The following is a 23,483-nucleotide window of genomic DNA, read 5'->3' on the forward strand; positions in this document are numbered from 1 at the left end:
GTTAGGTTTCTATATTCTTTTGATGCATTCTTACGTTTTGGGCCAGAGCTACCTTATGGTGACCCTTTCAAGAATTAACAGTTTAGACTTTTTTTTGTTGTCCAAGCCAACTGAAATGCAAAATGAACAGCGTAAATAGTGAAAAGTAAATTAGATCTTAATTCTTTCAGCTTCTGCACTAAGAAGTTGGTAATCTTCTTCCTTTTGTGTTAAAAAAGGACTTCAGACCTGTCACTGTCCCTTTGACAGAACATGTTTACAATTGTACAGTAAACATGGAACAGGTGGGATATGCCACTCCACATGAAAGTTGGGAGAAGACCAGACTATATCTCTTTAAACTGATGGATGCCTCTATGTGAAGTGTCAAAATGAAGTATTTCCATGTAAATTCAGAATGATGAATTATTATAGTATATGGTTCTAAAGAGCTTTTAATTTTTTTCCCTTTCCCAGAAATGAATATTGTTTTTTAAAAAAGGTCAAGAAAGAGATGGAACAAGCTTCACATGAAGAGTGAACTTTGAAGGCTTGGTACCTTTTTATTTATGGTGTTTAACCCTTCAATAATAAGCAAAACTTAAGACCATCTAAAGATCATAATATCCTTTCTCGCCAATACCTGATTTACAATTGCTCATTTTTCAAATAAAAAGGAAATCCTCTCTACAATGTAGAAAGATATTTTGTAGAATCTTAATTGTGAATCCAGCCAACTGTTAGACTGGCGTTCGTTTCCTTCAAATAGCATTTTTGTTTCAAAATCTGGTTATTAGCATTATTTCTTCTCAGAGCAGTTGTGGGGATTTTTTTTGAGTGGGGAAGCCGATTATATAAAAATAAAATACTAATGGGAACAATTCTTGATTGTTCGAAGACAGTGGATCACCCACATTAATAGTCAGCTACATGATAAAATTAGTCCTAATACATTTCAAACCTGGTCTGAGTTTGACAGGGGGGAGCAGTTAATCTTTGAGATGAAGGTGTTTTTTGTGACAGCTGAGTTGCTGGCTGGGCTATTTTTGAGTAACTACAAAAAGTACCCTTTGTATCAGACTAGAACGTTCTCTAGACGACCTGTACCCCAGAGACCAATTTACAGCCACTCTGTCGAAAAAAGAAAAAAGGCAGCTGTCTAGCAGCTGTGGGGACGCTGCCGATGTGAATTTTTCAGTGTTCATTTACTAAGCAGGAGCTCTGACCTGTGGAGTTGAGACATTTTAGGAAGCTCCACAATGACCCTTGACATCGTATTAAAACGATGAAACTAGTAACCCCCTATGCAGGCTGTTATCTTAGGCTGACGAACCCCGTCTTAAAAAATACAGTTATTAGGCCTTCTGGTTCTCAGTAAGGCCTTACACTAATGGCGGTAGCCTGGGGAAAAGGACTCTATGGAAACTAGCTATCACCTAAAATTGCCTTAATGAAAAGGGCAGCGCAGGTACCAGTCAACAGCCTCTTGTTCTGGTCTGTTTCATCAGGCAGGAGTTTCATTAACATTCTGCCTAAAGTGCCTTTCAGAGCCACATCCAATTTGCTGTCATGTTTTAATTAAAAAAAATACTGCATCTATCTCTAAAAACACTTCTTTGATTGTTATTAATGAAACAAAATCCTCCCAGAGTGACGTCAGCAGTGAGAGATGCTGTTCCAGTGCCATGGGTTTCTTCATCTGCAGAAGAAGGGCTGTAAACGCCTCTCAGTTTCCTGCATGAAAGAAACTTTGCCCTGTCCTGTTGTCTGAATCTGGATCTCCCATTGGAGCCTATAGCAGCTGAGTGTGTGCTCATGGCAGGATGGGGCTCGAGGAGTGTCTTAGTCCAGTGGTGTCTTAGCAGCATCTTTCCCCTCACTGCTGGTGGAGTTCTGAGAATTGTGGTGACGCCATCAGGTAGTATTGAGGAATTATCATCATTTTTATTTAGAGTGTGCAGATAATGGTAATCTCTGCACTGCATTGCTGTATGTGCAGTGAGGGTGCAGGAGTGATGAAGTTACATTATTGGCCATATTAGTGAAATTACACAAAAGCCTGGAATGTAATTAGTGCAGCATTTGTGTTCCCTACATTGATGTGGGGATTGCATTAGCTTTCCCTGAGAATGCTTTGCAATGTCAAATGCTTCACATTTTGTGTTTTGTCTGAACTGAATGAAGGTGCATCTTAACTTTAAGCTGAACTTTGTTACTTTGCCTCTTGTACTTTGTTATAATACCTCTTTGTCTTCTGGTCCTGGAACTCCTGTCACCAGCACACCATAATATTTGTGTCTTAATGTCATTGTCTATAGCACAGTCGTTAATATTTGCACCCTCTGTAGAGCTAAAATTCTTATGGCTTGATGAAAGGATAGTCCGTTTTCATCTACTTGTGTTCGTTCAGTCACAAATAGAATATTTGCTTTATGTCCCCTTCCTTCCCCAGCCTCCGTGTACAGTTTCATCATGTTGACGTTTTCTGCAAAGGTTAAATAGGGATCATTTAATTGCCAAGTTGTGATTTTGAATTGAGTAATTCAATAACAGTCTAAATATCTGTTAATCGAAAATTTTGTGTAGCATTATGTGGTGCTATATTTCCTTGGATGCTGCCAGGTTTTAAATCAGGAGGAAATGGAGTGCATGTTCAGGATTAGAAATAGTGTATATCAAAATGAAAGTTCAAAGGAAGATCCTCTAAGCAGTAGCTTATGAACTGCACTAATGTGACTTGTCCTAAAGATTGACTTGTATTGGCTGCAACCAATAATATAGTGATGTATTCAGCATAAAGTTGCCTATCATAAGATAGCATTTAAAGTCTGTGGAACTCAGCTCTGTAGTTATTTGTTCTTGGAACTGGGGAAATCTCATTTGTCTAGAATGTGTGTTAATCTTAAAGAGCACATGATGGATGAATGTGTTTTGTTTTGTTTTTTTAAATTAGAAAAGATTCCAAAAGATTGTATGCTAGGGAAAGCTGTTTCTTTTGCATTGAAGTGTCTGGCCCTGCTGAAAACCAAAGGGGGGGGATCTTGCAAGTTACAAACCAGCTGCCTTTCAAACATAGCCGACAGAGGGGTAACTCTTTTAGTGTGTCTTTCTCTTTTAGTATTATTTTAAACATTGGTTGTTTTATTACAAATCAAACAAAAGATATAAATGTTCTGTGGTACAGGGGGAAAATGGATACTTGGGTTTCATTTAGTATTTTTAGTGGGTTTTTAAAAACGAATGTAACATCACTGTACAAGCTATTGCTGTAATAATGGAATGGAAAAGGGATACAGTTTTGAAGTGTTCTATTGTAGAAGACTTTATACCACAAGGGAAATTTAAACCAATTCCGAAGGCACAATATTGTATGCCAGCAAGAATCTGCTGCAGACCCTCATTTACTGAATGTTTTATAACACACACTTTAATTTCAGGTAACCTTTATTAGGACTGATTAATTCTTCTATTGACCAAACTTTTTTTTTCTCTTGAGGTATGTGTGTTCAAAAATACAACTTCATTAGCTGTATCCTAGCTATACAGCTTGTTTCCTTTTTCATTGTAGGGATGGGATAGATCAAACAGTTGGTACTAGGACAGTTTTTTCATAACTTCATTATTTCAAATTAATTTTTATTTTTTTTCCATTTTAAAATAGCAAAACATGTAATTAATTGCAGACCTGGTTATTTATGACACTATTGTGATTTTTTTATTACAGTACTACAGGCTAATGGAAAAAAAAGATCCTTTATTAGGTGGACTAGACCGTACATTTATTTTTTCCTGCAATGTATGAAGTATTGTACCAGAGTATTAAATGAAATGTAATATTTTATTGAAAATCTCTATCCTTTAAAAGGAGGACATTTAGGATGTCATCAATTTGATGTGAATCATGTAAATGTTAATAATGATGCGCTGTTTTATTATACATTTAGTGTTTCAAAAGACTCACTTATTGCCTTTTGCCCACATACATTCTGTAGATCATTTACAATTGTCAAAATGTGACATTAAAAGACTAGATCCTGTATAGAAATATTAGTGGTGGTTCATTGTTTTCCCTGATGGTATTTATGGGTGTTAGTTCAGCTGCTTTTTGAGCTGCGCTGTGATTTTTATTGCTGCAAGGTTATATTATCAGAATAAAAGCATATTTGTAAACAGCAGAGTTAAAAATTAGGAATAAAAATAATTTTTCTTATAAGATGGTTTTTGACCATTACTCCAACTCTTTTTCTGTAGCGCTTATATTAAAGTCAAGGTTTCTTTTGTTAGGTAACCCCACTCTAGACTGGGAAGAGGTTCTGATCTAAGTCCAGTCAGCCTCCCTCCATGGTGTAGCTCTGTGTTATGTAGAGGGCCTTTGCTCCCCACAAGAACAGCTTGAGCACAGCGAAGCTTCTTTTGTAATATATGGTATTTCAGTGTTATTAACCCACTGCTTTTACTGCCCACTGCAAATTGGATAGCCCTGTAGCAAAACACTCAGTTCTATCTCAGTACAACTCATCCATTTAACTTCCAGAGGCCTGTGATTTTTTGTGTGCCTCATCGGACATGTACAAGAGAGTCTGGTTTCCCTCCTCTCCCTTTGTGGACATGTGCCTGGTTGACTGGACCTGTGTAAATCTGCTGCTGTTTGCACTCAAATAGTGCAGGGAAAATCCCTAAAGCCATGATGGGCAATAGCTTCCTCTCCAGCTGAATGTTTAATGTGTTGCTGAACCCTTTTAAAGGGAGAAGGGAATATAAAGTTCAGTGGGGAGGAGAAGAGAGAACAGAGGTCCCACCCCTCCCTTTGTGTATTTGGGGAACTTCATTTGAGTACTGTAGAGGGAGGGAAGCTGCTGCTTTCATTTATTTCTGATGTTTTCTTCTCCGAGCTGCTTCCTTGTTTCTTGCAGAGATGTCGACTATACCGCTCACGTCTGCAGGGCTCTGATGTGTGCCAGCACCCCGCAGTGATTCAGAGGAGGTGCTGGTGCTTTTGGAGGGGCTGTGCTGCACCTCAGGCTTCTTTCTGCCTGCTGCTGCTGCGGCCCTTCAAAAGCTATTGAAATCCTTGGATCTCTGAAGCACTTGGAGCAGGGTGCATTTAAAATCCAGTGCTCTGCCTGTTCCCTGGAGTGGAGCAGAGGATATGCGTGCCCCCAAGCCTAAATACAGCAGCTCAGTCTAATTTTAGACCTACCAACCCAGGCAGTATCACACCATAAAAGCAATTGGGAACTAACTCTTACTCGGTGTTTTGTTACCATTGTTGGCTCTCCAGAACCAAGCAGCCTGCAATATTGAGTCTGTTTCACAGTAATATGAACTAATTACAATGAATGGAACAATGACACTGAGTCGAACCCCTTGGTAGATTGTGCTTGCAGATGCTGATCTGTGGAAATATAAATGAGCCAATCTGTGCTCTTTAAGAAGCAGGCGCTGCATTGCGATATGGACAGCGTGAGGAGACGCCAGCTGGACACAGAGGAAATATCAGCCAAGTTTGTTGTAAAACAAACTCAGTCTCAAAGCAATGGAAAGGCATAAAAATAATCCACTGAAATATCGGGAAGAAAGCAAATCTCCACTGCTGGAGCCTTTAAATACAAGCTGAATTCAAATGAGGACAGTAGCCATGTAGAGCATCTCTGTTTTAAGATTATAATCCTGCAGGGTAAGATGGTATGAATGTGTCTAACAAGGGCGCGTTGGGTTTGGATCCACTTTTCTGTATTGCATGATAAATGCATACCACTTAGGGGGTTAGAGTGATTCAGTCCAGTTTGAGAACTGTACTTCAGAAATCAGAATAATCAACAAAGGAATGATTGTCCTTACGGTTAAGGTATTGGGCTGAGACTTAGACTGGTATAGTAATGGCTCCTATCCTGTTCCTCTCACCTTTGCCCCATGACTTCCCTGGACAAATTCTAGTAATATCTTTCCTCCCACACTTATTGTCTTAATCTGTTTTATAGACGTGAACCACACTCCCTAACACACCATCCTGCTGCTCAATATGTTACACACCCAGCTACTTAAGTACAAACAGGCTTCTTTTACTTTGACCGCCCCACCAATCTCTACCCATTTGTATCATCCACTAGTAGCAGCTTGTCAGTAACTAAGATTGAGCCCTGTTGGGCAGTGACTATTTCTTTACTATAGGTGTGTGCAGTCACCTTGCACACTGGGGCCCTCTTACTGAACCCTTTAGGCTTTACCGTGATACAAGTGAATCATTCTATGAATATCTGATAACCATTACAGGAAAATCCTGAGCTTCCCAGGGGGTTCCACCTAATGTTCCGATACAGTGGTGATGAATGAAAAATACAAATACCGAGAAGGGTGGTTAACTAGTTAATGACCATATTGTTGTCTTTCCCCTTGAGACTGCCCACCTGTCCTGTCTTTGGTAGAAACTATATGATACAACAAATTAGGCCCAGATTTTTAAAGGTACTGAAGTGTTGCTGCACTCAGCATTGCAATGCCTAGCTGATTTAGGAGCCAAAATCTCATTTTAAAAAGATTTAGGTGCTTAGTGACCAAAATCCCATTCACAGTCAATGGGGTTTTGGTGTCTGAGTGCCTTAATTCACCTGGAAAATGGGGTTTAGGTTTCTAAATCAGTTAGGTGTTGCCATGCTGAGTACATTAACGCCTTTAAAAATCTGGCCCCTAGTGTTCAGGGTGGGGTACTTAGAAAGATGAATTTCATTGATATTTCTTTATACATTTGGCTGTACAAAGGATCAGACAACCATATAGGTAACAAAATAAACCTGAAAGATTTCAGACCATTGGATTTCAGAAAGGTGGAAAGTGAAGGTGTCCTTTACTCAGCTTATTTGCTGTTTATAATCAAACAATTTGGCACATGTCTGTCTTGCTAAGCACAGCCAGCGTAAGGCTGCTATTTTGTTTCCAGGACGACGTACTTTTCATGTTAAGTCCTTGTACGCTACAGCAGTCTGAGCTTTTAAGCACACCAACACCTAGTCTCTTCGTTTTTAGAGCCATCTTCAGGCACGTTGAATAGTGTCTCTGCTTCATCTGCCTGAAACTTTGTCTGCATTTTGTTAAAGGGCAAACATAAAATATGTATAAACCTCTCTTCATGGTAGTAGTGGAAGAAGTTACCATTGACAGTCATCTAAGGAGGTGACGTTCCAGCCATTTCCAGAGGCACCATAGGCGCATGCCTGACCATGGAGTAGGGTTCATAACAGTTCATTGAGCAAAACTCTGCATGTGAAGAGAACACAGCTCTCTTGAGGAATGTCATCGAGGGGTGATATGCTCTGCTGTACTTCACATGTTTAAATTTCTCTGAACTATAAGTACATCTACCCCTAACATAAGGGAGATCCTCTGGATCGTGTCATCATGCTTTCCCCCACCCCCTTCTCCTTTTTGGTCTCATTGCTCATTGGGTGGGTGAAATTCTCTGGCCTGCATTATACAGGAAGTTACCATAATGAGCCCTTTGGACCTTAACATCTAGTAATTGTGTTGTATCTAAGCTTAGTTTACAGTCCTGTCTCTTATTTGTCTATACAGCACTACTTTATATATAAAATAAATTGATTAGTAATCTGGTCTTAGTCAGTAACAATAAAATAGTGAGACAGCATTAGTGAAGCTTGATTGCCTTATTAATAAAGTTGCTTTTATTATTTAAGAATAGCCCATAACAAGGAGTGAGATTCAGTACTCAATCCTTATGGAACCACATTTGCAGCTGACAACCGTCTGAGCCCAGTTCTGTTTGCTCTGATCAATAACGCAAACTTACTTTCTATAACTTCCCTTTTATCATACATGTGACCGTTACGTGTGTTCCCCTTGTCTGGTACATGTTGCATATTTTTCGTTCCTAATAAAGGCTACACAATTTAACATTATGAGTACATATTATTTGTAAAGCTTGCTAGGGGTTTTGCTCAGTTAATAGGCCTTTACTTAGCAATAGGCCCTTTGGCATACTGGTCAGCAACATGAGTAAATGATATTTGCTGAGTTGTTGTAGCTGTGTTGGTCCCAGGGTCTGAGAGACATCCACCTTGTATCCATGATAGTTATACAGCATCTCATTTCCTGCTTTAACCAAGACAGGAGAGAGAAGAAATAGTTAAGAAGCACAAGAGGTAATGTTTATCAAACTGGCACGTCTTGTGCTCCTTCTTTCCCCTTAAGGCTCTTACAGGGAAGGGGGTTAAATGTTCTTAAAATAAGCAAATGGCTACATCTTGGCTGCTGCTTTCAGACCAAGTATGCAAAGCAGCTCACCAATTGGCTACCTTAGATATATTGATTGATTATGCTCACTGTTGATGATGCGTCCGGTTTAGCTCTGCCCAAGGATAGCAAATCTTGTGTTTAATTAATTGTCTCCATGTTGTAAATCAAAGTTTATAGAAAATGTTCAGCTTTTTGTTGTTCCACTGTAATAACAAGAAGCTGGGTGGGGAAAACAGTGTCCCTAATAAAATCTTAATGGAGACTGTATATCATCTTATTGTAGAAGAATGTTTTCAATTGCATTTTAAATAAAGGACAAGCTTTGACGGGTGAAATCTACAGATTTGGAATGTTAGTTAAATTGTCTAATTTTTTTTCTGCTTAATTCAATACTTATGACAAGTGTGTGTGTGTGTGTGTGTGTGTGTGTATGCATCATCTGAACTTCTGGTACCAGATTTTGCATTTTTTGTTTTGTGCCTCTGGCTGGACATGGCGCTCCCAGCTCTGCATCACTAGTAAACCAAACTGACTCAGTAATGTACATGCTAGGCGTTTGGGATAAACCATCACCGTGGGCTGCTGTCTTTCCCAATACTGCGTGTATGGAGCTCCTTGCCTGAAACTTTGCTGCAATGAAGAATGGGCATCTGTGACCCTCTGAAAGTATGACACGCAAAAGAGTCAGTGTCCCAAAAGACAACTTGATTCCAGAGGTGGGAAACACACGTGAGAAATGCAATGCCTCTGAAGAAGAGCTCTGTGTAAGCTTGAAAGCTTGTCTCAGTCACCAACAGAAGTTGCTCCGATAAAAGATATTACCTCCCCCACCTTGTCTCGTTCATAAATGGAGGCAGTTCCCTTCTCCTAAGTAGTTGGAATAGGATGGATTAGTGGTTGAAGCAGCAGTCTTGAAATTCCAGTGATCCCTGGAACCATGCAGTTCCACTCCCAGATGGTTGACTCAGCCATTCATAAAAATGAGTACCACGCCATTTAGAGTTTGTGTTCCTCAGATGCACCTGAAAAGCTGAGGTCCTGTCTCCTGTGCACAGGTGTTGAATCTCCCATGGCTCCTCATAATAGGTAATGGTTTGTGCCGGTTGTTTCACTTTCTCTCCACGCTATAATGGGCAGTGGGTCAATTATTTACCTGCTCGATGTCCTCCAACCCAGAAGTATCTGAATGTGGTGGGGCATGGACATGTGGTTTGCGAGGGACTTTAGGACAGAAGGTGCTATAGAAATGTAAACAGTTTAACTAGCAGCAATTGAGCAGGCAAGAGAACGTGGCAATGTCTCCTTACGCCTCCCCTGGAGAGTAGCAGACTCCCAAGTAAAATGGGTTTCTCAGCATCTAAATCATTGTTCAGTTTCCAGGAACTTGCTTGATAATAGGCTGCACAAATAATGTCTTTACTGTGTTCCATGCCACATGAGGAGTGTTCCTGCTGGTGATCATGTCCAGCAATGAGCTGGGTGTTGCAGTCCAGTGGTCATTGACATGGTCTCCCTTGGTGCCCCCTTGGCCCTACACTCACCTGGCCTCCAGGACTCTGTGTCCGGGCTGTTGGCAGCACAGGTCTGGGTGAGGAGGACTGCAAGAGTCTTTCCCATCCGAGGCTATGAAAGGTCTGAAAAGGAGAACAACCCAACTGTAACAAGCTGGCAGCTGGCTTCCCTTCCCCCATGGAGCCTGCAGCAGGCCGTTGTGCAGTGCCCTCTGGCGGATCACTTGTAAAAGTTCTGAAGTAATTCTTTGGGGTCTGGTCCATCTTCCCCCTCATGGGGCTCAGACAGGCAGTGGTGGTCTTAGCAGTCCCTGTCCTCAACCATGCCCTTCTCTGGGAGCTGGGGTGTGAAGGTCTGTTCCCACGTGAGCTGGGTTTTCCCTTTCTATGCTCTCCCAACCGGCCTGCTGTGCCTTACAGAAGTGACAGGGTGGGACTGCTTGTACTTATAGCAGTTCATGAACCCTTGCCTGGCAGCTCTGGGGTTTGTGCACCCCGCCACATCAACATACAAACCTGGACACCCATCCTGGTTGGGTACGGCATCTTCCGAGTGGAGCCAAAATCTGGTGTCAAGCTCTTTTAAAATCCAGAATTCCCACCCAGTCCACACTTACTTGGCCCTGAGTTGCACCAGCTATCCCTGTTGCTGTGTGTACTGGTGATAGTTCATGGATGCCAAGCGGAGGGAGAAGAACGCAGCTCTTAGCAGGACCCTGCATTTCTTCTTCCTAAAGCTCTGCTCCACATGGTGAATTTTAGTAGGGTACCCTGCTGCTGCTCTGGAAGGCATCTGATGAAAGGGGTGGTTCTGTGAATGGGTATGATCTCCATAAGAGCACGCTCCAGAGTGCTTGGATCCATTAGCCTGCCTGCACCACAGGGTGCTCGTTCCGTTAAGTCTTTTGAAGCCGTTCATTGCATTCTATTGACTCCGTACTGTGAAACGTCTCACGATGATGGAAAGCAGGGAGAGCTGTGTTAATGCTAAAAACAAGAAACAAACCAGCCAGCTCTGTGGGAAATATTGTGACTGTAACACTTTGATCTGGCTGGAGACCAAGAAGCCGAGCGAGACCCTCCTGCTTTCCAATCTTTGCTCTGGGACTGACGCTTCTCATGGCCTGCTCTCAAACTGAGGCTCAGGGAGCGTCTTGGTGCCCCTGCTTATGGCAGGTCCAGATTGTTAGCCAGGAGTTAGAGCCTCTACCTCAGAAACTGGGAAAGAGAAGAGTACAAGTGTTCCTGGAGCAGCAAGTGTGAATGCTCTGCCCCTCACAATGCCCTCCGTGAACTGTTACAGCCCTGTGCAGCACAGCGTTGTCCTTTTTCATGGAGCTGGAGGGGACCATCCTCCTGAAGAGCAGAGGGACCATTTAGCCCTTGGGCTATGCACTTAGACAACCAAAATGCTTTTCTTGCTCCTGTCCGATAAGCTGCTAGCACTCTCAGGCAGACACTGAAGGAATTTTCCTGGTTAAACACATCAGACAGCTGCTCTGATTGAGGTATTCTCAGTAGGCTTGTGTGTAAATAGTAGAGCTATCTGTTGGGGCTTCTTAGACACAAACTCACACCGACTCCCAGAGTCTTTCCCCAGAATGCCTTCTTGTTCTGAGTGCATAATATTCACTCAGCACCAGGGCTTTGGAGCTGTGCTCCGGCTCCGCTCCAGCTCCAGGCAAAAACCTGGAGCTTCTCTGCGCTCCAGCTCCGGGCTCCGCTCCAAAGCCCTGCTCAGGAAGAGTGCATTACTCACTGTGCATTGCCCTCAGTTGGATAGCGGTGCGAATTCCCTCAGTCTCTTGTACTTTATTGTATTAATCACAGAGGTTTGCAGTGACCTCAGGAATAGTAATTAGTGACTTTCCGATATATCGCACTCCATTCACATTCATCATGCTTCCAGAGATAATGATTCTGGAGTATTTACAATGCATCAAAGTCGGATGCCGCTCTCTGTATTGTTCAGCCAACCGGGTTGCAAATATGTTGAAGTTGCTTTAAAATATCCTGAGACACTTTTTGCATGTGTAAATGAGGCACTAGAAGGGCAGGGGTTAAGGAAGCCAGGATACTCTAAGGTACGTATGGTATATACTGTATATGATCTTTAACACCCAGGATTCACATAGAGCTCAGAGGATTCTCTGCAGTTTACACCCAGAGATAGGGGCCAAATAGTAAGCTGTTAAGAGTGACAGCTGCTCAAAATGTCTGCACAAGCCTGGGTTTTAGAGAGCTGTTAGGAATTCACTCTGCATACTGTTAAACTGGACTTCCCCATGACCGAGAAGGCTAGCAGTGCTGGGAGACAGATAAGGGACTTGCATCCGCAACTCTTGGGGTAGTTTGCAAGTGGATCAGTAACTGGTTCAAGACAGGAAGCAAAGGGTAGGAATAAATAGTTCTCAGAATGGAGAGAGGCAAATAGCAGGGGCCCCCAGGGGTCTGTACTGGGGCCAGTCCTATTCAACATATTCATAAATGATCTGGAAAAAGGGATAAACAGTGAAGTGGCAAAGTTTGCAAAACTACTCAAGATAGTTATGTCCGAAGCAGGCTGCAAAGAGCTACAAAGGGATCTCACAAAACTGGATGACTGGGCAACAGATGGGCAGATGAAATTATTTTGATTAATGTGAAGTCATGCAAATTGGAAAACCTCCCAACTACACATACAAAATGATGGTGTCTAAATTAGCTGTTCCCACTCAAGAAAGAGATCTTGGAGTCATTGTGTACAGCTCTCTGTAAACATCCCTTCAGTGTGCCTTGGCAGTCAAAAAAGTGAACAGAATATTAGGAACCATCAGAAAAGGGATAGATAATAAGATAGAAAATATCATAATGCCACTATATAAATTCATGGTACGCCCACATCTTGAATACTGCGTGCAGTTCTGGTTGCCCCATCTCAAAATACATACGTTAGAAATGGAAAAAGATACGTTGAAGGGCAACAAAAGTGAGTAAAGCTTCCACAAGGAGATATTGAAAGCACTGGGACTGTTCAGCTTAGAAAAGAGATGACTAAGGGGGGATAGGAGTGAGGTCTATAAAATCATGACTGGTATGGGGAAAGTGAATAAGGAAGTGTTGTTTTGCCACTTCACATAACACAAGAACCTGGGGCCACCCAATGATATTAATAGGGAGCAGGCTTAAACAAAAGGCAGGACCTTCATCCCATAACGCAAAGTCAACCTGCAGGACTCATTGCCTGGTGATGTTTTGAAGGGCAAAACTATAACCGGGTTCATAAAAGAATTAGATAAGTTCCTGGAGGATAGGTCCACCAATGGCTATTTGGTATAGTTCAAGGCTGGAAGAGCTAGATTCCTAAAGAGACATGGAGCCAGACCCATGTTTTCCAGTACCAACTGGCAAGTAAGAATTCTCTGTAGCTAATGTACCGAGCAGAGATTTCTTAACTGGAACTGTGCTAGGCCATTCATATTCCCCAAAGGTGAGTCTGATTTTTAGATTATATCTCCTCTCTGCTGGGGCACCTCATCCATCACATGGGCCAGAGAGGGGGGTACTCATTTTTATCTCTGCTCCAGCTTCTTTTGCATTGCTGCTCTCTATTCTGCATCCCACAAAAGACCCTCTTTACATTGATTAATGTTGAATTCCTGCTCCAGCTCTCCTGCACCAATTTTCTATTCCCTGCTTAGCCTCCTGATCTGTCATTTACATAATGCCATGACTACGGTCTCTGTGTAATAAAGAGATTTGGCTAACCATTATATGAAATTTCAAAGTGATCTCTGAGGATGCTTCTGCAAGGATCTGGCTGCAGATTAACCTTTTGATTCATAGCAATTCATAGTTGTACAAATCATTGGTGACTGTAAATTTCTAGGGCTTGGACCATTTTGTAGGCCTAGATCTGCCTAATGTTATAAATTTCAGGACAACATGTTCCTGTGATACAGCAGAATAAATTTAAAGGTTTGTTGAGCCCTGATTCATTGGTATAGAACTTGAAATTTCTGCATCATTTAGATTGGAGGTGGGTGGGGGAGACAGACCATGTACTAAAATTAAGCCAATTGTTGTTTCCCTATCTGGATCATCAGGCATAGACTGGACCATTGCTTTTAGGAGGGGTAGGAGAGAAAGACAGAGCACTACACTCTCACATATAGTCCTTACTTCATACCTGCTGTCGATTGATATCAGTTTTGCCAGAGGGAAAAGCAAGGGCTGCGTACAGAGAAGGGCTTACTAGGATGATCCGAGGAATGGAAAACCTGTCTTATGAAAGGAGACTCAAGGAGCTTGGCTTGTTTAGCCTAACCAAAAGAAGGTTGAGGGGAGATATGATTGCTCTCTATAAATATATCAGAGGGATAAATACTGGAGAGGGAGAGGAATTATTTAAGCTTAGTACCAATGTGGACACAAGAACAAATGGATATACACTGGTCATCGGGAAGTTTAGACTTGAAATTAGACGAAAGTTTCTAACCAGCAGAGGAGTGACGTTCTGGAATAGCCTTCCAAAGGACGTAGTGGGGGCAAAAGACCTATCTGGCTTCAAGATTAAACTCGATAAGTTTATAGAGGAGATGGTATGATGGGATAACATGATTTTGGCAATTAATTGATCTTTAAATATTCATGGTAAATAGGCCCAAGGGCCTGTGATGGGATGTTAGATGGGATGGGATGGGATCTGAGTTACCCAGGAAAGAATTCTCTGTAGTATCTGGCTGGTGAATCTTGCCCATATGCTCATGTTTCAGCTGATCGCCATATTTGGGGTCGGGAAGGAATTTTCCTCCAGGGCAGATTGGAAGAGGCCCTGGGGGTTTTTCACCTTCCTCTCTAGCATGGGGCACGGGTCACTTGCTGGAGGATTCTCTGCACCTTGAAGTCTTTAAACCATGATTTGAGGACTTCAATAGCTCAGACATAGGTGAGAGGTTTATCGCAGGAGTGGGTGGGTGAGATTCTGTGGCCTGTATAGTGCAGGAGGCCAGACTAGATGATAATGGTCCCTTCTGACCTTAATATCTATGAATCTATGAATCCTCACATACAAAACAACGTAAATAACCATTTATCCCTTACATGTGATAATTGTCCAACTGAATGTGAGTTCCTGCCCTCTTCCAAGTTGAGAGTTGTTTAATGCAGACATCCAATCCGACACACTTTGCTTTCAAAACAAGAAGCCAATTAGTGTGGTTAAATTAGAATAGGCTGTAATTAACATGGGGAAGAGACTACAAACTTCAAGAACTCCCTGTAACCGTGAATGGAGAGGTCTTGGCTAAGAGGGCAAGTGGGAGTTGTAGCAGGGCATGGGGCAGGATGCCCCTGGGTGGAGCTCATGGCTTCTTTCTACCCTGCAGTGTTGCTGTGTAGGAGGAGAGGGTGTCCCTGGAGCTAGGCTTCCCTCGAGGAAGTAATGACCTATTTTGGTTGGTACATCATTGAAATCCAGTCTTGCTTGCAGTGTGGCCAAAGGCAAAGGATCATTCACACCAAGCAGAGACTGTGTTCAAGCTTGCACTATGCTCTTAAAGTGGGCTGCTTGTACATGGATGAGGATCTTGAATCCTTATTTTATCTTCCCAGCAGACTGCTTGGGGATCTAGATCTCTCCTGATAGAAGGCCCACGATTACACATTTGAGACACACAAGCAGGACTTCAAACCTGCCCGGAGCATCAGTAATGGCTTAGGAAAGACCGTGAAAAGCACAGAGAGCAGACAGCATTTCTAATCTTCTGTTTTAGCTCAGTCACTATTGGGCATGTCTTTTTCTTTGAGGTTGGTATGTTTTAAGTATTTAATTTATTTCAGTGACAAGGAATTCTGAGTAGATCATGATGTGGCAAGAGGGGACACGCTATCTGCCTCTAGTGGGAAGCTGGGAGGTGGCAGGGCATTCACACCGCTAGGGCTGCTCCAGTAAAAACACAGTGGAACAAGCTCCAGGAAGTCTCATGCTGCCAGATGTCTTTGAAGCAGCTGTAATTTTACATGGAGACTAAAGCCGTGTTGATGATGATTTTCCAGCCCAGGAAGAGAAGGATGAAATGAATCAGCGCGGAAAGCGTCTACTGGAAAGTTAGCAACAAGCTCTATTATTTAAATTGCAGTGATGCCCAAAATGTGCCAGGGCTGCACAAGCAAATGCGAAGGCATGATCCTTGGCCTGGAGGATTCACCCCTGAAAAGACAAGAAACTGGTGCAACATTTGAGCAGATAGGCAGGCTGGTGGTAGTTCTGTAGGTTTGATGTGGGATGTGTGTGTCCACAGCTCCTGTCACTGGGACTAGATAAAACCACTAACTGTTGAGAGCCAGCAGCTACAAACGTGTCCGTGTGACGAATGCCATCTTGCCTGACAGCGGGGATTGAGCTCTGGGCAGCCCCAGTTCAAAGTGTGAGTCACCTGCTGCTTGAGCTAATGAACCAGACCCTGTAGAATGGAGCTGTGCTGTGTTCCCGACAGAAGCTAAGGGAATGAGTAATATCCTTTTGCCATGAGGTCACAGTCTCACTTTAAAAAAATAACTCTCTTTATTTATTGAAATGCCCCGGGTGAAGATTAAATTTCTTGTGGCTCGGGACCCGGAGATGTGGGCTCAGTTCCCTTCTCTGCCACAGCCTCCCTGTCACTTCATCTTTCTGTGCCTCAGTCCCCTATCTGTGATACGGGTATAACAGCACTGCCCTACCTCACAGTGGGGTGTGAGGATAGATAGGTTCCAGATGGTGAGGTGCTGGCATAGTGCGGTGGTTTGTCTGGTCCTCGTCACCGAACAGACCGCGTCACTTGGGCTGGTCTGCAGCGTTCTCTGCTTTCCCTGATGCCGCTCAGAGCCCCACAGCTGGAGGTAGGATGTTGCTTTGGACAGCAAAGCGCCTCCTGATTGGGTTGTCCATGCAGTTCAGTGTCCTGTCCAGCAGCATTATAATTAAGGAGACAATTGCTGCTCCTTCTTTAACAGCCACAAAACCAGGCTGGTCCCAAGGCAGGACTAATGTGTATTGATCCCGACACGGTACTGCCCAGTGAAGTCGGTGGGCTGAAGTTTGCATTCAAAGTACAGTTCTAGGTCCCTACAGCCTCCAGCTCCAGCCATGGACTCCGGAGGGGTCTGGGGTGGTGCCCCCATTAGTTTCTCATCTCCCTGTCTCACGCAGGCCTCAGAGCCGGCGCTCCTAAGGGTGGAGCAGCAGTTTACCAGTATGGAGAGACAATCGTCAAAAATGAGGGTTAATCTTCTCTGGCTAACAGCACAAAACAGCATTACACAGTATCTGAGTGTCCTTAAAATAACTTTGCCTCATTCCTCATGCATGATTAACATTCATTCCAGAAGCTTGTGCGTGCACACACCCTGTCTCTCACACCAGGACAGACAACATGCTAGACAGCTGCATGGTAATTTATGATTTTAAATAAAGCATTTTACAAATCTCTCAGAACTTAGCAACAATTGCCATGGATACCCATCACTGACATCCCTCTGTTACTATGGCAACACTTTCCCCATCTTGCCTATTTACCCTGGAACTGAACACATCATTTATTGTGAACGACAGGAAGGGAATTTGAGAGCAACCTTCCAAATGCGGGGAAGCGTAAAAATCCTCATGGAAAAAGTATCATGGCTTAGACTTGGGTTTCATGAAATACAGTCTGTGTGTGAATGCATAACACGGTGTGATATATACAAAATGTAATCCCCACCCAAAATATATTCTGTCATGAAAATTGGCCAGTCAAAAAGTTTGTCACAGTGTAACAAAATATATATAAATGCCGAGTGCTGACAATATGCATGTGATGTGATATATTTACATTCCGATGATAATATATGCAGTTCTGTATTTTGAGCCTGTTTCAGATTTTAGCACACTTAAAATATGAGCAATCAGTGCTACAACACAAGTTGAGTCATTCATGCCTCCGAGGGACTCCGGCCAGATAGTGCCTCCACATTTATCTTCCATTAAGCTGGTTCTGTCTGAGTTACCGAAGACCCAAACGAACAAGATAACTCCTCTTCCCAGAGTTTGTCTAGAAAGGTAAGCTTGGATGGGCCTGAATGAGAGCACAGGGTTCCTTTGCATCTGCAGCAAACTTTCAAGGTTCTATTGGGACAGCGTTGCATATGACTGCTCATGCATCTTGCAAAGGTTGCTCTAAGCCACCTTGATGTGCCCTCCGATCCTGAGATTGCGGAAGTCTGAACCAGACCTAGTGCCAGTTACAGCAGCCACAGGGCTGCTCTATTTTATGTCACCCTGAGTGGTTCCCTAGAGGCTGTTGCGCCAGCCAGGGATCTACAGAGCACGTTGCACTCCAGCCCAGGCAGTCCTCACTTACCCCCTGGCTAGCAGGGGCTGATTATACCAGATTTATGCCCCTCCAGTGCCGGGGTAACCCTCAGACACTCTTCCAGGGCAGGTTTATAGTACCTCTACCTCACTCCAATAGCACAGAGACTTAGCAGGGGCAAGGATCTGCCCACTGCATTGCTTACTGCCAAATTCAATCTTTGGTCCTTGCAGGTGAATTTCACCAAGTTATTGCCAGGGTTTGAACTGGGGGAAAAAACCCCACCCGAAGTCACAGTCATCGTCACTCAAGCCCGTCTGCCCTGCTGAGGGTCACTTTGTGCAAATTCACCCACTGGCCCGTGAAGCTTCCCGTCTGGGTCTCCAGTTCTGTTACTGACATGCGGTGAGGGTCTGCCCACACTGCTGCTTCACAGCCGGTCCGGGTGTACCGTGCGCCCAGTCTCCGAGCAGCCTGCCGCTGCTCTAGTTCTGTGTTGCGTTTGGATTTGTTGTCAAGCTGTGCCTTGGGACATCTAAGTGGAGTACATAAATCATCTGGTGAGTGACAGAATTAGCGTCTTAGGAGTGGAGTGAGAATCTGAAATAGAAGGAAACCAGCACATTCTTGCAGCAGTCTTTGCTCTTGGTTCATTAAAATGTATCTGTGTTTTCTCCCTCCCTCCAACCCCACTTATTTCTCCTGCTGAGCTGTGCCTATTGCACAAGGAACAGGAAACCAAGGGGCGGCTAATCCTTTTAAACTGTAGAGACTGTGGCTAAATTATGTGGGAGAAAGGCAAAGCTTTTCCCTCTGATTTGCATCTGACATTCAGGTAAATAACATGACCGGTTGGCAGGCTGTCTGGTATTCATTAGGAGAGGTTTGGCAGTAAATGATATGCTACAGCTTTGAAAGCGCTCACGCCAGCGGGGTAGCAATTTCCTTGTGGCTTGATGTTTGTTTTCAGAGGTGGGTGCCAGGGCCCCATAGCCCTTGTTACCTCGATGCTCAGCACCTCTCAAAGTCAGCCCGTGCTTTGCTGTTTCACTCGAGCATTCTGGGGGAGGCTTTCATGTCACGCAGGAAGAACAAGCAGAGAAGCAAAAGTAGATAGAGAGCGTGAAAAGTGGTTGGTGCAGAAAAAGGAAATGCAGCCAAAGAACAAAGAGGACCGAGGAAAAATTAGGCCAGGAAGCAAAAGTCTAACGTAAGAATTGCCAGAAATATCAGAGCCCCGGTCCAGTGTCTGGGCTCTGACAATGACCAGGTGCTTTAGAGGAAGGTGCAAGAAACGCTCCAGGAGGCAGATGTGGAGTCATCTGCCTTCCATGAAGGCCTCATTCTAACTCCGAATAGTTAGAGATTGGCTTAAACTTCCGCCCTGTTGGATCTTATCACCCTTCCCAAATGTGGTGGTCGGTACCAATATTGTCACAGACCATTCTTGTGATTCATTTAAACCGTTAACAGTTACCGGGTGCCCCTTTATTATTTGTGAGCAAGAGACGTCTCCTTGAAATGGGGGTTGAGAAGATGCCCTACCATCCTGGGGGGGAGAGGCCATTCTGCCCTGGCAGCAGGGGGCAGCAATGCTGAGGAGGCTGCTCGCTCGGGGAGCTGGATTTGCACGTTACTGGACGTCTCAGCTTTGTGTTTATGAGCAGAGCAGCAGCTGCTGGAGTTGAAGTCTTTTTTTCATTTAACGTTCCCTCCCAGCAGGAGGGCTGGAAAGAGGCAATAATGAGAGCCAATGAAATGGCTCATTGTAATGATCCTACAGGCCAGCCGGTGACTGTTTTATTAGCAGGGATGGAAAGCGATAGAAACCTGCTCTTCAGGGACCATGTTCCTTCTTTTAGTTTTGCTCATGATATAAATATTTAACTCTTTAGTTACGGAAAAGCTTTGAAATTGAATTCAGGGCTTGGGAAATGGGTCAGACTGACTGCTCTTGAGAATGAAGTCCCCTATTATTCGCCCTCGGAGCAGGTACAATGCAGTCAGGGACAGTGAAAGCTGGACAGGCCAGTTATTAGAGCTGACAGGCTGGTTTGCTTTCAGCACAGCTCTAATCCATCTGGACACCTGTCCCGCTGGGACCTGGACTGACACCAGCGGCTCCTTTTGCCTAGGCTACCCAGCATTAGATGGTAAAGATTTTTGGTCAATACTAACATGGATTGAATCTGAACCAGCAACCTTGAGGTGATCAAACTCTGCAGCCCATTACCTGTGGCCTTAGCAAGTCCCCCGACTAAAGATTTAATTTTCCAGAAGTCATTAAAGAAAAAAAATGACGAGTGATATTGACTGGTCCTTTTTAATAGCTCTACTTTTTTCTTTGTTTCTGATCCCAAGTCTGAAAACTGCTGCCAATTTGCTGCTACCAATCTTTTCACCCTTCCATTTGGCAACCATTTAAGATTGTTTTCTAGCTTTTTTTAAAAAAAACAAAACTATTTTATATAGCACAGTATTGTGCCCAAACATCTTGGTTGGTGTCAATGTAATCATCTGTTCCCTTGTGAGCTCTGCAGCAACAATAAGCCAAGTACAAAATATTTTGTAGGTCCTACAAAAAGCCTAGCCTTGTTTGGGTACTTTTTTAGGCTGGGATCCTGCAAACACTCACATGTATTATGTCACCTCCTGTATGCCCAGTGTATGAGGGTTGTTTCTCAGTATTTAAATGAATTTGGATGAGATTTGTTAGTGTTCTTATCACTAAATACACTCGCTGTCCTTCTCTTTATTATGCAATTGTATCAGTCGTAAAAGTAAAGAGGTTGTTGTTGACTGTGTGTAAAGCCATGTGCACATAGTATAATATTTTTATATGAACCTTTTAAAATTTATTTTTTCTTTATAGAGGACGTACCTGTTGCATTCTATTGTGATTGTTGCACCAAGTGTTTTTATATTATGATTTATTGCTTCTAAACTGATAACAGAGAATGTTTCAGATCAGTTGCACAATTGCACTGGAAAATTCATCCTCCTGAATTGTTTCATCAGGCTCAGTTATGTAGGGTGTATTAGACTATAACAGCAAATGTTATCTACGAACAAATCCAGGTTTGGTGGACTGTTCTCGTCCCATAATCTGCTGTTTGTATTTGCAGCCAATGGTTGGCTGATCATCCACTGAGCCACATCACCTGATGAATTTTTTGAGCAGTTATTACCAATGGGAATATGCTGTACCTGGTTTGAGATAATAAATTCTTTCCTATTTCTACTGGAAACATAACCTCATTCTCCAAAGTGAGCAGCTCTGAAGTAGGTCAGTTATTGAAAATGAAAGATTCTTGTTTTGTTTTTAAGGTGTACAACAGCTACATCAGTTTTAATAAGAGAAGGGGTAGGCTTCATATATTTCAGAGACCAGACTGTCTATTTTAGATGAGGGATGGCGGCGGGGAGGAGGAGGGAGTATTAAAAGAATTTCCGAGGCAGAGCTGCTTTCTCCTGGGAATATATCAAACCTTGCCACAGCATATTCAGTGAAAGAAAGAGCAAATGTATGTTTGCCAGTCCCACCTGAAAAATGAAGTGCATGGTAAAAACCAGAGTTTGTTAAAGGGACCATTTTAATTAGTCAAGTTGCCCAGCTCAATTTTCAAGCTGATAGACGTGATAAAATACTAGCATTTAGCACAGTCGAGGCTGTGATGAGGTAGGATTGTACATCATAAGAGTATATTTCCTCCTCAAACTGTGCTGACATTTGATTTAATTTTTTCAGATGTTGCATCCCTTATATTACACTGTATCTTACCTGATGTATAAATCTGCAGCCTTTGGAATACGAACAAACAGATTATTTAAACAGTAATGCAATTGTTAAGTGGAGAATATATTCCTTGTATAAATGGCCTTTTATCTCTCTTTTCTGAAGAAATTAATGATATTCTAGTGAAATATTATCTTGCTCTCTGCTTTTAAGCAGAAATCTCCATGGTTTTTAAGGGGGGGGGGGCTCTGCTTTAAAAATAGCATCACAAGCTGCTCTGGCCCATTGAGTGTGGGGAGGGTGGTACGGACAATCCTATACGTATGTTTTATTTAAGTTCCTCATTTCTCACGTAGCTGCACCTGAACAATGACCATTACAACAGCATGTACAAGCCTCAACTGAGATCACACCCCCTTGGGCTAGACACTGTATAAACATATGAGAGTCCCTGCCTCAGAGAATGTATAATGCGATTAGACAAGGCAGACAAAGGATGGGCAAAAGGAAGCGTCATTAGCTCTGTTTTGTAAATGGGGGGAACTGAGGCACAGAGAGGCCGAGTCACTCAGGGTGTCCACTGAACTCAGCTCTTCAAGAGCCACCAACACTGTAGACCTGGTTCTTTACTGCCTAGCAACATTGGTGACCATCCCTTATTTCCCACCCGCTCTGCTATCATTCTGATTGGTAGCGAGTCACTTCACCCCTTGGTACTGTGAGATTCAATGAATCACCTGTGCGACCCAACGGCCTCTTGATCCCAACTGGCAGAGGGCACGGGGTCGCCTGGATTCACCAAATGGGGTCATCTAAGGTCTCTGCTGAACGCGGGTGGCCATAATGATTGTGAGATGTACGCATGGCAGATATGGGAAGAGTTATGCAAATAGGCTGAACATTATTCTCTAGGCTTTGTAGTTTAAAGGCAGGACGCTCGAAGGTAGGGTGCCTTGAGACCAACTTCTTCAGACAGGAGGTGGGAGGTGCTTATCCCTGTGGTGAACCATTGCATGTGTCGGTGCCTCACAACCCCGGGTACTGCTGGGAGGCATCACACCATGGTGTGAAGGATCAGTCAGTGTTAGTACCATGAGAGGCGGGGGCTGTGTGCAATACTGGGAGCCCAGTTCTAATACTAACTCTAACACTGATTTGCTCTGCAATCTTGGACAATCGCTTCACCTCTGTGTCAAGCGCCCCAGTGTGAGATGAGGACAGCAAGACCCCACTTACCCAGGTGAGAGGGCAGTGCTGGTGAATCACTTAATGTTTGCAAAGTGCTTTGTGATCCTCACTTGGAAGGTGCTGTAATCACCATGGACTGCTGTTCGTTTGCTGTGTTGCTGTCAATGGGAGTTTTGCCTGAGGACGGACTGTCTGGTCCCCTGATATCTGTGCGCACTCAGCTCTGAAGACCTCCATATTTTTCTTTTCTGAGGAGAATTTTTGGTGGCATGTATAAACACAGAGAGCTGCAGCAGAATATTTGCGAAGAGTACAAATCTAACTCCAAATTTCTTTTCGCAATCCAGTTACCAATGTCTAAACGCAATGTGAATCTGCAACAAACCCAAGACAGGCAGTCAGAGAGTCTCTCTGCCAATTTTAAGAGAGAAATAAATTTTGAGCTAACAGGTTATTCTGAGCTCTGTCTATAAGAATAAGACATGGCTATTTTTTCCTGCACATTGT

At 43.3% G+C, this 23,483-nt stretch overlaps 1 protein-coding gene across 3 annotated transcripts in view; it reads left to right on the plus strand.

The window, feature by feature from the left end:
• Positions 1 to 4,024, plus strand: part of PTPN11 (protein tyrosine phosphatase non-receptor type 11) — a 41,566-nt gene extending 37,542 nt beyond the window's left edge. For all 3 annotated transcript variants that reach the window (XM_073313353.1, XM_073313354.1, XM_073313355.1), the window contains one exon: positions 457 to 4,024. The gene's annotated coding sequence lies outside the window, so the exon portion shown is untranslated. The remainder of the gene's footprint in view (positions 1 to 456) is intronic.
• Positions 4,025 to 23,483: the final 19,459 nt, after the last annotated feature.

Source organism: Lepidochelys kempii, chromosome 15 (assembly GCF_965140265.1).
Source record: "Lepidochelys kempii isolate rLepKem1 chromosome 15, rLepKem1.hap2, whole genome shotgun sequence".
In the NCBI taxonomy this organism is placed as follows: domain Eukaryota; kingdom Metazoa; phylum Chordata; order Testudines; family Cheloniidae; genus Lepidochelys; species Lepidochelys kempii.